Below are 13,152 nucleotides of genomic sequence, written 5' to 3'. Positions count from 1 at the left end.
AAAGCACATTCCACACTCATACCTTGACACTTATGTATAGTAACCCCATAAGCCAAAACCACTAGAAATGGTTGTATACCATTGAACCGAATCCCGTTCGACCGAATCCCAATGAACCGAAAAGAATTTTCGTTTATAGTCCAACATGGCGGGATGCAGTTGAATGGGAAATTTAAATCTGGTTCGTTTTCACTTCGGGTAGATTAGTTCAGGTTGGGTTAGGTTAGGTTAGGTTAGTTCAGGTTGGGTTAGGTTAGGTTAGGTTAGTTCAGGTTGGGTTAGGTTAGGTTAGGTTAGGTTGGGTTGGGTTAGGTTAGGTTAGGTTAGTTCAGGTTGGGTTAGGTTGGGTTGGGTTGGGTTAGGTTAGGTTAGGTTGGGTAAGGTTAGATATGGTAGTCAACTTTTTAACGTCGGGTCTTATCAAGGTTATTTTCCAAAATTAAACCCGGAAAATATCAAATTTCAAGGGAAAAAGGTCTAAAAATACACGTCGGTACGAAATAATAAATATTTAAGACATAGTTTAATCCAAATTAGATATACTATCGTAAACTACGATATATCAATATGTATCACTAACGATATATTGAATGAAAACCGCGCAAAACGCGGTTTTCGGTCGATTGGAATTCGGTTGAATGGTACATTCGGACGAATGGGATTTCGGTCCAATGGTCTACAATCAAATTACCGAGTCAAATCTGAATATAATTTGGTTAAATATCACGTTGTCACGCCACTAAATGAAATGTTTTATAGATTCCATGCAATTTATTTACAGAGTAATGTGCAAAATATTAACAAGTTAAAATAAAGCGATACAATCTAAGAGAGCGCGACGGCGTGAGTGGATGCTCCACCGTGAAAGGTCGAGAGCGTTCCCGACCAAAGTAGATTCAGATTTGAGTTCCTCGTGAGAGTTCGGGAGCTGGGCTTTGTCAGCTTCAATTACTCGCTAGTTCTACCTCTGTCGAGTGAGGAGGAGAGAATGTCCATACCAAGGTTGGACATAAGGCACTAGTCACGGCAATTGACTACTAAAATAAATGCTCTGACTACTTAAATTAATCGAAATCTGGGGGCTCACTAGTCAATTTGACTAGTTAAAAATGTACCTAAATAATTTTATAAACAATGGCGAATATGGCGTATCATAAATTCATCATTCAACAATCCCATTTTATTAAAAAAAATCACAACATGCTTGTAGCGCTTGTAGAAAATCAAGAGTCCACTGCACCTCATACAAGTTCTGATTCCGAATCTAGATCTTCAATTAATGCGTCATTTGATGATATTATCAATAAAAATATTTTAAACTAGTCCAAGACCAGGTCAGTCATAGACTAATGACGTTTCAGACTTTTAGAGTCGGCATGTGGACCAGGACCCAAAAGCTACGTTTCGACCAAAGCCCGACCCTGAATCGACTCTTTGTGCTACAGGGTCTCTATTGTAGTGTCATTGACGTTGATTTCAATCTGATTGACCGCGTCATAATTTTAAAAAATACAAATGCAAATAATGGACGTGGTCCGTTTTAAACGCCTTCAATGTTTCGTCTATTTAGAAGGTGCATTTGTACCTGTATATCATTCTATTTCGCGTCTTTTTGTTTGCTCGAAGACCTATTGGTACGAGCTATTAGTAGGTTTTTAAAAGACCATCAGCGTGAGGAATCACCGTGTACAAAGATTTAATATCCATAGAAACTAACCACCTTTTAGTACCTGTCAAAGAGAAAGAAGAGAAACGGCGGAGAGCATCACTTGTGTCTTTAATGTAACTCGGAAGAGCGGTCACAAGGGACTGCATTTCACTATCCAAGAAACTCGGAAATGTACTCCCCCCTTTTTTCTCGCGTGTTTGTATTCTCCTTTTTTGTCGCGTGTTTGTATTCTCCTTTTTTGTCGCGTGTTTGTACTCTCCTTTTTTGTCGCGTGTTTGTATTCTCCTTTTTTGTCGCGTGTTTGTATTCTCCTTTTTTGTCACGTGTTTGTATTCTCCTTTTTTGTCGCGTGTTTGTATTCTCCTTTTTTGTCGCGTGTTTGTATTCTCCTTTTTTGTCGCGTGTTTGTATTCTCCTTTTTTGTCGCGTGTTTGTATTCTCCTTTTTTGTCGCGTGTTTGTATTCTCCTTTTTTGTCGCGTGTTTGTATTCCCCTTTTGTTCTTGGTCTCTTTACTCGTTCGCGTTTTTACTCCTCACTCTCTAGACCATTGGTGGTTCCCGTGGTTTTGTTCTGTATGTTTAAAAAATGATAAGGAGCTTGTGCGCTCGAAACCTCCTCATAAGAGTTAATTTTTAACTAAAAGCTAGTCATACCATGCATAGATCAAACTGTCCTCTAGTGCTTAAAATAATTTTGGTTATTTTTACCTTTTTAGTTAATGTGGTATAATTAGTTTAGAAATGTGGTGTGCGTAGTAGAACTTAAAGACAAATCTAGGTAGGGAAGCCATTGTTATTGCATTTGATAGAGCTTCGAATCTTTCAGTGCTTAAAAATATTTTTATGATGACCAAGAAATTAATCAAGCTGTTTAATTTAATTTTCCAAAAAATTTAAGAACCCAGGAGATGGTAAAATATAAGGTTTCTGAGTAAAATGCAGTATTTTTTTATCTCGGAGTTTAGGCCCCGGCTTTTCGACAACTGTCAAGCATGGTCCAAGGGTCACGTGTCGAAAGAGTGGAGAGAACACGGCTGAACGTCTTTTGTAATTGCCTCTGACAGGACGGACTGACCTTTTTGCACCAAAAATATATTTTAAAACAGCCCTTGAAACAACTTAAGCCTACCTAAGAAATATCTCATGCCGCGGCGTAATATTCTTACGAGTAATTTTATTTTAAAGACTTTTGGTTTAATATTTATACCTTAAACTTTATTTCCATAGACCAAACATATTTCTAGCTCTTAAGAAATAAATAAAGTTATTGGTTTTAAGTAGATGTAAAATCGCAACTCATTGGGTTTTATAACTAATTAACTATTAGAATTTAAAATTGTCAAAATAGTTTGAGCGCGAAAGAAGACGGTTTTAAAATCGATAAAATTAGCAGGGTCAACTTTGACTTGAATCGAAAAAATCAGCCTTGATGTGTCAATAGCCCGGCGAAATGGAAAACTTTGAAGGGTGGGCGAGCAATTTAAAGTAATGACTTTACTTTCCATACGTCTTTAACGAGTGTACTAGCCGACTTTTTGTATTTGAACCATCCTTGGAATATACCAAACACGGTATTTAGAGGAATTATCCTAAATAAGCTACTGCAATTCTAAGTGATATCTAGTGTCAAAAATCACCAAGGCACTCTCTTCCCCTTAAAGGAAATTTAACAAGATGTCACTGACATTGAAGTACACATAATCTCCTCGGTGTATTACCTATATTTTTACCTCTCCGAGGGGACTTGGTACCCGGGAGGGGTATTACAATCACCGTGTCTGTCTGTCTGCAAAGGTTAATCATTGCGTACGCAGTTTCTCGAAATCTCTGCGTTCGCAGTTTCTCGAAGGGTAAGCAAAACTACCGTGTGACGGTGAACGTTAACGGATTCATTTGCGGTTTGGTGTATTACGTTTTTGTAATGTTTATGCGTAGGTTGTGAATGTTGAGTTCGTGTTATGACGGTTCTGAGTGTTGAGTTTGTTGTGTTTGTGTTTTGATGGTTGTGCATGTTAAGTTCGTGTTATGTCGATTGTGGGTGTAGAGATTGTGGTGTGTCTGTGTTATGATGGTGGTAGACATTGAGTATGTTGTGTTTGTACGGGCGTTTTCTCTTCAACTTCTTCTTATTGACTCTTGGGACGGACCTAGTGCTGAGTGTTATGCAACCTCTCAACGGCCAATGGCAGGGTTTCCACCAATTGTACACGGTGTTCGTCTTAGTATCAATTTGCGATTTATTGGAACCTGGGTTTGCTGCGTGCAAGGGAGTTACTCTAACCACTGAGCCACCGACGCTTGTTAAACTACGGTGTTTTTCGAAAACCGCTTTGAGGAATGTCCTTTAAGATGTTATAACGTTAGGTACTATAATTTATTCTACATAATTTTAAATATTTATAAATTATATTGATCTTATATTTAATTCAATATTTATAAATTATATTAATCTTATATTTAATTCAATATTTATAAATTATATTAATCTTATATTTAATTAAATAGTTATAAATTATATTAATCTTATATTTAATTAAATAATTATAAATTATATTAATCTTATATTTAATTAAATATTTATAAATTATATTAATCTTATATTTAATTAAATATTTATAAATTATATTAATCTTATATTTAATTAAATATTTATAAATTATATTAATCTTATATTTAATTAAATATTTATAAATTATATTAATCTTATATTTAATTAAATATTTATAAATTATATTAATCTTATTTTTAATTAAATATTTATAAATTATATTAATCTTATTTTTAATTAAATATTTATAAATTATATTAATCTTATATTTAATTAAATATTTATAAATTATATTAATCTAATATTTAATTAAATATTTATAAATAATATTAATCTTATATTTAATTAAATATTTATAAATTATATTAATCTTATATTTATATAACGCATCAAACAATCCCTGGTGGGGGATGGTATCAAACGTCTTACTGAGGTCCAGGTACACCACGTCAACAGGATTAAAAGTACGCCGTCCATTCGTTAGTCGCAGAGAGGAGATTGGTGGTGGAAGATCGACTTGAGTGGCAACCATGCTGGGAGGGGTGGAGGAATTCCGTGTCGTCAAGGAAGGAGTGAAGTGCTTTATCGGCCAGACGTTCAGCAACACGAGCAATATGGCAGGTTTTCACAATCGGTCTATAGTTTGACGGATTGGTTCTTAAGCCCGCTTTGTGGATAGGCGTGATAGTAGCCACTTTCCACTGGTGTGGAACGGCACTGGAGCTAAAGCTTTTGTTATAAATGGCCTCTAAAGGTATCGCAATAGAATGAGCCAACTGTTTTTACATATACCGATGAAGACCATCCAGACCAGCAGACTGGGTCGTGTCCAATGACAGAAGTTGCTTTAGCACAGAGTTAGCAGTGCATGAGAAGTGACTCAGACGTTGTGCTGACAGTGGGACAGGGCTTCTAGCTGCAGCTGATGAAGTGCGGGTCGTCGAAGAGACGCCAATGAAATGCTGGTTAAGAGTTTGAGCCATTTCATTGGGATTGAACGATGAGCCTCCACTGGGATTAGTCATGGCAGTCATGGCATAATTAGTCTTTCGGAGACTATTCACATGACTGAAAATGACCTTCGGGTTATCAGCAATACGGCACGTTAAGTCACGCTCAAGCTTCCTCTTGAACTTTCGGGATACGTTAGTGACAGCATTTCTCGCCTTTTTTTAATTGACATGTGCTAACTCAACCTCCGCAGACGAGTAGTGACGAGCCTTACTTCGAAGGTAATGGCGCCAGGCACCGGTCTTGTACTCCCTAGATTTAACGAAACGGGGATGAAAGAGCGAAGCCTGTTTCTCTCCGAGACGTCGATATTGTAACGACTACTCCGCCACGAGGATTGTGCAGCAACCAATTCCCCGAGGTCCGCGCTCCCGGCCACCTGTCCACACCGCCGCGAGGATTGTGCAGCAGCCAATTCCCTGAAGTCCGCGCTGCCGGTATAAATAGGAGAGACACAGCCACAATTGGACAAGTCGAGCCGAGCTCTCTCGCCGTTCCAGTTCTACCACAACTCGTTCCCGCTCTGCCGTCAGCCGTCGTTCCCGCTCTGCCGTCCGCCGCCGTTCCCGCTCTGCCGTCCGCCGCCGTTCCCGCTCTGCCGTCCGCCGCCGTTCCCGCTCTGCCGTCAGCCGTCATTCCCGCTCTGCCGTCAGCCGCAGTTCCCGCTCTGCCGTCCGCCGCAGTTCCCGCTCTGCCGTCAGCCGCAGTTCCAGCTTCGCCGCCAACCGCCGTTGCTGTTCCGCCGCGCCTCTCCGCTCCCGCTCTGCCGCAGCCGTCGACGCCTACCGATGAACGGTACCATCTCCGGCCAAGGACCGTCCAGCCGAATTACAAAGTTTAACTGATTGTAAATAAGTTATCCCGAATAAATACTTTGAATTAAAACCAGTCGTTTCAATATGGAACATAGAGCTCGATGCCTTGATGTAGGATTTCAATAAAGGCTGACCTGCAAATATTAACATCATCACTGCCAACAACAGTTGCCCAATCTTGCTGTGAGAGTAATTCATGAAAGGCTTCATAATTTACCTTATAGAAGTCGCGACATAGCCTTGTAGATGGTTTCAGGGAATTATGGTTCGACAGGTCAGGTTGAAGGAGATGACGTTGTGATCGCTCTTCCCTAGTGGCGGAAGCTGGGTCACATCAAACACTAGGTGCTCATCATTTGTAAAAATTAAGTCTAGGACACTTGGCCGTTGCAGAAGGTGGCCAAGGCGGGTAGCTACGTGGACTGCTTGTGATAAATTATGACAATGGACAGCTTCTAGGAAGGCCAATGTCGCTTTGTTAGCAGAAGGAAGCGGCAGCCCCAGAGTCCAGTCAATGTTGCGATAGTTAAAATCTCCCATTAATACAAGCTCATGGTCCAATTCAGTACAGTACGCCGTGCACCCATTCAGAATAGCTGGGATGGCCTCGTGATTGTCATATGAAGGGGAGCGGTAGACCAGACAGAAGAGATAAGAAACGGTTGATAGTTTCCAGCTAATAGCTATGAAATCCAGTCCTTGTGTTTCGGAGTAGTCACGGACCAGAGGTGCCGGTAGGACGTCAACACGGTGGACGTTAAAGAACGATACAAATAGTAAAGCGACGCCTCCACCCCTGGCTGGGCCACATCGGTCTTGTCGGAAGGCAGTAAATTGCGGGAGTTTTCCAGTTTCAGTCACTGCAACATCGCCAGACTGGGGAGTTTGTATCAGGAACGAAAGTCCAGTCAATTTTTACGTAGTAAGTGTGCATGAGTGTGTGAGAAGAATATTTATATGCTGATGAGATCGGGAAACCGCCGCAACACTATGGACGAAAGGTGCAGCAAAGTGGATTCAGTGGGCGATTAATTCCACTGGAATATGAAGGTGATGAGGGGACATTTACAATATGAACGTGTACAGGGGTGTTGATACAGGAGAGGGGGGAAGGTGGGTTTTACAATGGATGAAGGGACAAGATTGACGTCCAGTAATGTACTCAGGTTTTTGGATGAGGAGCAGGGTTGACCACCGAGGCTTTGTCTAGAGCCCCCCTTGGAATCACTTGGCCACTACGTATACAGAGGTCCTTCAGACCGGCGTTCAGTCGACTCTTTAGCTCAGTTATTGCAAAGCGGTGAGCTAATCGTTGCAACGGAGGGTGGTCGATGGCACATGAAAATCTTATCCTTTTCTCTTTAGCCTTCACAGATTTTACACCATTCAGGAATACATGTTTTAGTTCTAACGTGGGGAATTCAAGTTTGATAGGGGAGGTGCGTGTTGTAAAGTCGAAGGACGCGGTGGACGTAGCCGGTGGAGTTTGACCACGCTTGCAGAGTCCTTGGAGAATCCGACATCCAGTAGGAGGGTAAGTATCGTGGTAGAGTAACCCGGTTCCGTGTACGCTTCAGGAAAGTTGAAAATCATGGCATTAAATAATCGGTTTTGTTCACCGCGGTCAACAGAAACTGACCGTAGTCAGTCCTGAATCTTCCTATCTAATTGAGTGTTACGAGCGGCGTTCATGGAGGCAACAGTTTCACGAATACATTGATAAAGATTTTCCGGTAGAGTAGAGCTCTTAATTTGTTCTTTAAATGTTTCAAGGGACAATTTTGGCCACGTCTTCAAGAGCGATTGCAGCGAGCGAAAATCCTATTCGTTCGCGAAACTCGAGCTGAACTAAAGATAATATAGAGAAGGATGCGAAATTACTCGCGTTTCTTGTTCCCCACCCGTAAAGTTTTACTCCCACATGTTGGGAGAGAAGGGGCAATGAAGTGGGGTCTGATCCTGGTAGATTCAATACTTAGCGCCAAGGATTATCCTTGAAGCGAGTTGCGAATTTTTTCTCTAGATGGAAACAGCTAGCGATTTACCAGGATGCGGCCTCCATTTTTCAACCCACCCCATCCACCCATTGCGGGTGACTTCTTTCACGAGCCAGGTAGTAGCTCGTCTCGCAATTTTGTATCATTCTCTATAGCATCCTTGGCCGAACCCTCTTCGCATTGCTTCGCGAAAAAGCACATAGAAATAAATATGTTAAATCGAAAACGTAAATCGGGCAACGATTTTAAAAAGTAACGTCTAAAAAGGCTACAGGTAGAAAGCTAGTAATAAATCAAACACGAAAACTAGATACCTGGATTAATAAGGATAAAATAAAAGGTTTGACGGATTTTTTATTAATATAGTAAAAATGTAATATTATGGGATTATGAAAATCATATTTTAAAAATTAGAACACGTTAACGCAACACGCGGCAATGTAATTTTGTAAACTATATTGGTTTTTAGTCTAGTTTAAAATGAAAAGTACTATTTCTTCGTTACATACTCTACTATACTCAAAAAAATACCAATTTCTAGCTACATCTATAGAGAAAGAAAGGAACTACACAGGAGCGCCGTGGTATTTAATAAGTTTCACTAAAAAGAATAGAGGGCGCAAGAGCTTGAATGGCCTTTAAAAATAAGCTGGTCCGACCTGCTTTAAATGCCTGCGCACGCCTATGGCCATAGTACAAAACCAGTTACAGAAAACCAGTCAAAGTTTGGATTGTATTTTCTCTAAGAAATTATTTGAAATGATTTGGCTTAAAAAACAGTCCCTTTTTGGGTAGTACCAACTTGTTTTTTTTTCATGACATATTACTTCAATGAAAAATTCTCCGTTTTTGACTAACCCATTTTCATTAAAGGTTTTCGAGTATGCTCTACAACTTGTTGATAGAAAATTTTTGTCTACCACCTGTCGTTCAGAAAATAAAAATTTCAAAACGGTGAAACATTTCACGATTTTTCTGAAAATTCCAAAAGAAAAGGGTCCTCCCCGAGAGAGTATATCCTGATAATTTCACATTTCTAGCAACTATAGTTTTTGAGGAAAACGCCTGGGCTTGCCACAACCCTCCTACGCATTGTAACCCGGCCACCTGTTACTTGATCACGCACAAGCAACATTGCTTATGTGGTCGAAGGTGGTGCCTTGGGTATAAGCTCTATTTAAACAAAAATGCAAACACCCTGTATATTAAGTCAAGCAATGGAAAATTGTTATGATAAAGCTTAGTCATCACTAGAAAATAGAACGACAATCGCTTTACAAGAGACAATATCCTTCCACATCGGTTAACACCATGATAGGCTGATTATTAAATACCCGAAGTTTTACCAGATGGCGCCTATACAGTCTGGAAAGTGGAAATTTTAAATAATCATCCTTGAAAAATTGCTCGAAAAATGTAATGATCATTGAATTTATCATCAAATTTGCCTTAGGAAAATAATGTTTACTAATGGAAAAATGACACGAAAGTAAGTCACCCATGGTAAGTTCCGTTAAAAAATCCAATGACCGTCGATGACAATTTGCATGAACAATAGATGATATAATACTTAAAAAATTAATGAAAAAGGGCCTATTTTAGTGGGTAGTTGTAAAATTCAGAACTCAAAATTTACATTCGGAAATTCATTTTGGGTTGTTCAAAAATTAAGTTTTGACAATAAAGTTATGGTTTTAAAAAACCAATAAAATTTTAACTATCGCTACAGCGCTATCGAAGATAACTAACGACGTAAGTACAGTGAGAATTATAATATTTGCCGTAAATCGATTACGAAAATAAATAAATTGCTTAGCTAATCTAAAATATATCATTAACCGACCGAAAATTATCATTTTAGGTATTACCCGGAGTATAAATTTTTAAACTTATATAACATTTTCTCGGATAATGGATGGATAATTACGACCACTAGCAACAATTAATATTGCATTGGAATATTCTCATATTTATATCTTACGTCATAAAATTATTATAAAACCTTCCAAAAATATAAAAAGAGTCTACGTTTTGGCAGGACGAGTAAGCGAACAAAGCACGATTTATTATGGTAATTTTTCGTAACTGCAGATCAATACTTATGGTAGAAATGATTACATTCATGATCACACTTCGACTTCGCTGCCTTTCGCCAACTGCTGAAAATCTGCATTGGGCGTTAAGAAAACACATATATTACTATTTCGAGTTTTATATTAACATTATTCGGAACTGAGCGCCTTCGTGACTCGTTTCGGTATCCTACCATCAACCGAATTCCTATTCAACCAAATTATAAAATATCGAAGTACGTATTAACAATAGTTCGTTCGTGTTTCATTTGAATTGGAAAATGCATTCTATTTTTACATAATTCTGAATATTAAGGATAACAAAGCATTTTAATTACTGTGTCTTTAATGATTATCTTCATATTGAGACGTCAATACCAAAAAATATTCGATAAAAACTATTAACTACATGAACAATTTGAGTGCACTCCTTCGCTTCATGGCGTCAAGGAAGATCATAGTTTGAATCACCACCAGAATTCGCAAGTTGCGAAAATGAAAATAAATGTAATATTCTGAATGAAAATAATGCACGTAATAAAAGTAGCGTTTAAAATAAGGAAACTAGAAATTGGATATTGGAAATTTTTACTATAATATTTTTAATTCGGCATATATTGAGAGATTCAATAATATGTTGTTTAGGTTATTTGAGGTTAGGGAGTAAGGTTTGGTTAGGAGACGTATGCTCTGTTGGTTAAGATTAAATTGGTTAAGGTGAGTTTAAAATGGTTTAACTGACTTTCCTTTAATGGTAAAACAACTTATACTTGGACTAAAGGATAATTTGAAAAAAATTAAGTATAAAACCGTGCGTAGAGAAACTTTTAGGCAGAAGTGTCGCCGCCTACTGGCCGAGTTGGAAAATGAATGCGATACTACGATGTTATGCCAAGGGCAAACTACTACTACCCGCTGAATTTCTTAGCTTACTTGCAAATAAAATATATTTTCGATTTAAGTAAGCTTAAGTAATTGAACAATATACATCATTTTTTAGATTTATTATTTTATCGGACTTCATTTGTTTTTTGACTTTTCTGCATTAAATTATCTTTACAATTAACTAGAAGTAGAAAAATCGGATAAAAATAACCGATTTTGGCAGTTATTTGAAAAATAACCGAAATTTCCTCGGATAATGGAAGGATAATGCCGACCACTAGATCTGGGTCATGACTGCTTTTCTGATGGATAATTTAATAGCTTTTTTGCGCAAATGCGGAACTGTACATTGGTCACGTTGAAAGGATTTTTCACCCACTTTAGTGGACTAACAAAGTGTTTTTCTTACAGACGCATAATCACATTGAAAGGGTTTTCCGCCCATGTGAGTTCTTTGATTCGTATTTAAACAGTTCTGGAGTGCAGATGTGTAACTACACTGGTCCCTTTTGGCTAGCGCCAAACACGCACTCACAAGGAGACTACCCGAGGTGGTTATCACCGATTTTGTTGATACTCGGGGGTTAGGTAGACCTTATGGTAGTATGAAAATTGCCAAAGGGAAAAGTTGCAATGGGCTTTAGTTTTCCCATGGCAACCGAAGGACTTGAAGTGCTCCTTATTGATAAAAACCGCTTTTATAAAGATCTAAGACCAATTAAATCCCAGCAGGATAATCATTCGCGAAATGTTTCGGCTGTCAACCCTGATCAAGGTGATTTCCGAATGTAATTAATTAATTATTGTTGACAAAGATCAAGGGTACCAAGGACATGCATTTGTATTTTAGAATAATTGATTTAGCTAGATGACGTCACAGACTGCGTATTGGAAAAAAGCTAAGAGAAGGGCAGGCAGAGTTTAGGGCAGTCGTTTCGAGGTCACAGGTTGTTAATTGTTGAGATGAGTATAGCTCCCGAGTTAAGCAATTCTACTGATAAACTAAGCTGAAGTTAATTCTGAAGTATTAGCCCGTTTGGATCGTATATTTTAATAATTATCAAAACCTAGTCAAATTAATTTTGTCACCGAAAATTAGGTTCAAGTGACTGGAAGTATCGAAAAAGCCTGAATCACTCGGTCGATTTTATCCTCGGCTGTTTAATACAGTTGCTCGAGTTAGAAATCAAGTTTATCCTCAATCGACAGATATCCCCACCAATCACCAGAATTTGTTTTTCCCGCTCCTGCATTCCCCCAATCGCCAGATTCTACTTTGTCGTTCGTGACGTGTGATTTTTTCCAGTGACGAAAGTAACTGTAGAGGAATACAAAATCTACCGCCTCTCTTCAAAAACCTCCACTTCCCTATTTATCAGATGGTTCAAAAAGCACACTTTACCCTTTTTCCCAAGAAGTTCTACCTAGTTTGGCCTAATCATCCCAATAAACATACGCTTTTACAACTAGCAAAATTTAAAAAATGTCGAAAAGATACTGCCTAAAAAACTACAATAAATATTTCGAGCATTTAAGCGGAACTTGCACGGAGACATCGAACAACGATAGTACAAGAGTGCAAGAATTTTGTTTAATATGACTAGTTATGGTTGCGTTACAAACAAGTTGGCAAGCCAAAATATACCTCTCCTCGGAAGAATTGTCCCTAGTGGTATTAATTCCGCAATTTAGAGTTATTTGTTAAAAATGTTATCCCAGTTCTATCCCGCCCGGTAAAAAATGATAATGATAATTAAAATAATTGAGACGAAACGACCAATTTTAATTTATTCAGAATATTATAAATTAAGTAGTTACAACAGTAAGTTAGACGTATTATAACAATGCACAATTGAATTAAACCCTATTACAGTAAAAGGTTTATCAGTTGAATAAAATACGAAGCAAATTTTAATGAAAGAAATATTTCTACAGAGGGTATTTGTATTTTTCTCGCTTATGAAATACTATAGCCACACCTTTAACGCTCATTTTATTTCAACACTTGCCCTTGATGAAGATACCGTAGAAAAGCTATTTTCGACATCTGGTAGTGGACGACTCGTAGACTTCCAGTTGACGCTGTGACACATACCGCATGAAAAAGACCAATGCCGTCCAATTTCCAATATCCCCAGGAAACCAATGACTGTA

The sequence above is a fragment of the Leiobunum rupestre genome, chromosome 3 (assembly GCF_980474605.1).
Source record: "Leiobunum rupestre chromosome 3, qqLeiRupe1.1.hap1, whole genome shotgun sequence".
In the NCBI taxonomy this organism is placed as follows: domain Eukaryota; kingdom Metazoa; phylum Arthropoda; class Arachnida; order Opiliones; family Sclerosomatidae; genus Leiobunum; species Leiobunum rupestre.
The sequence above is the reverse complement of the archived record's forward strand: the minus strand, read 5'-3'. Positions refer to the sequence as shown.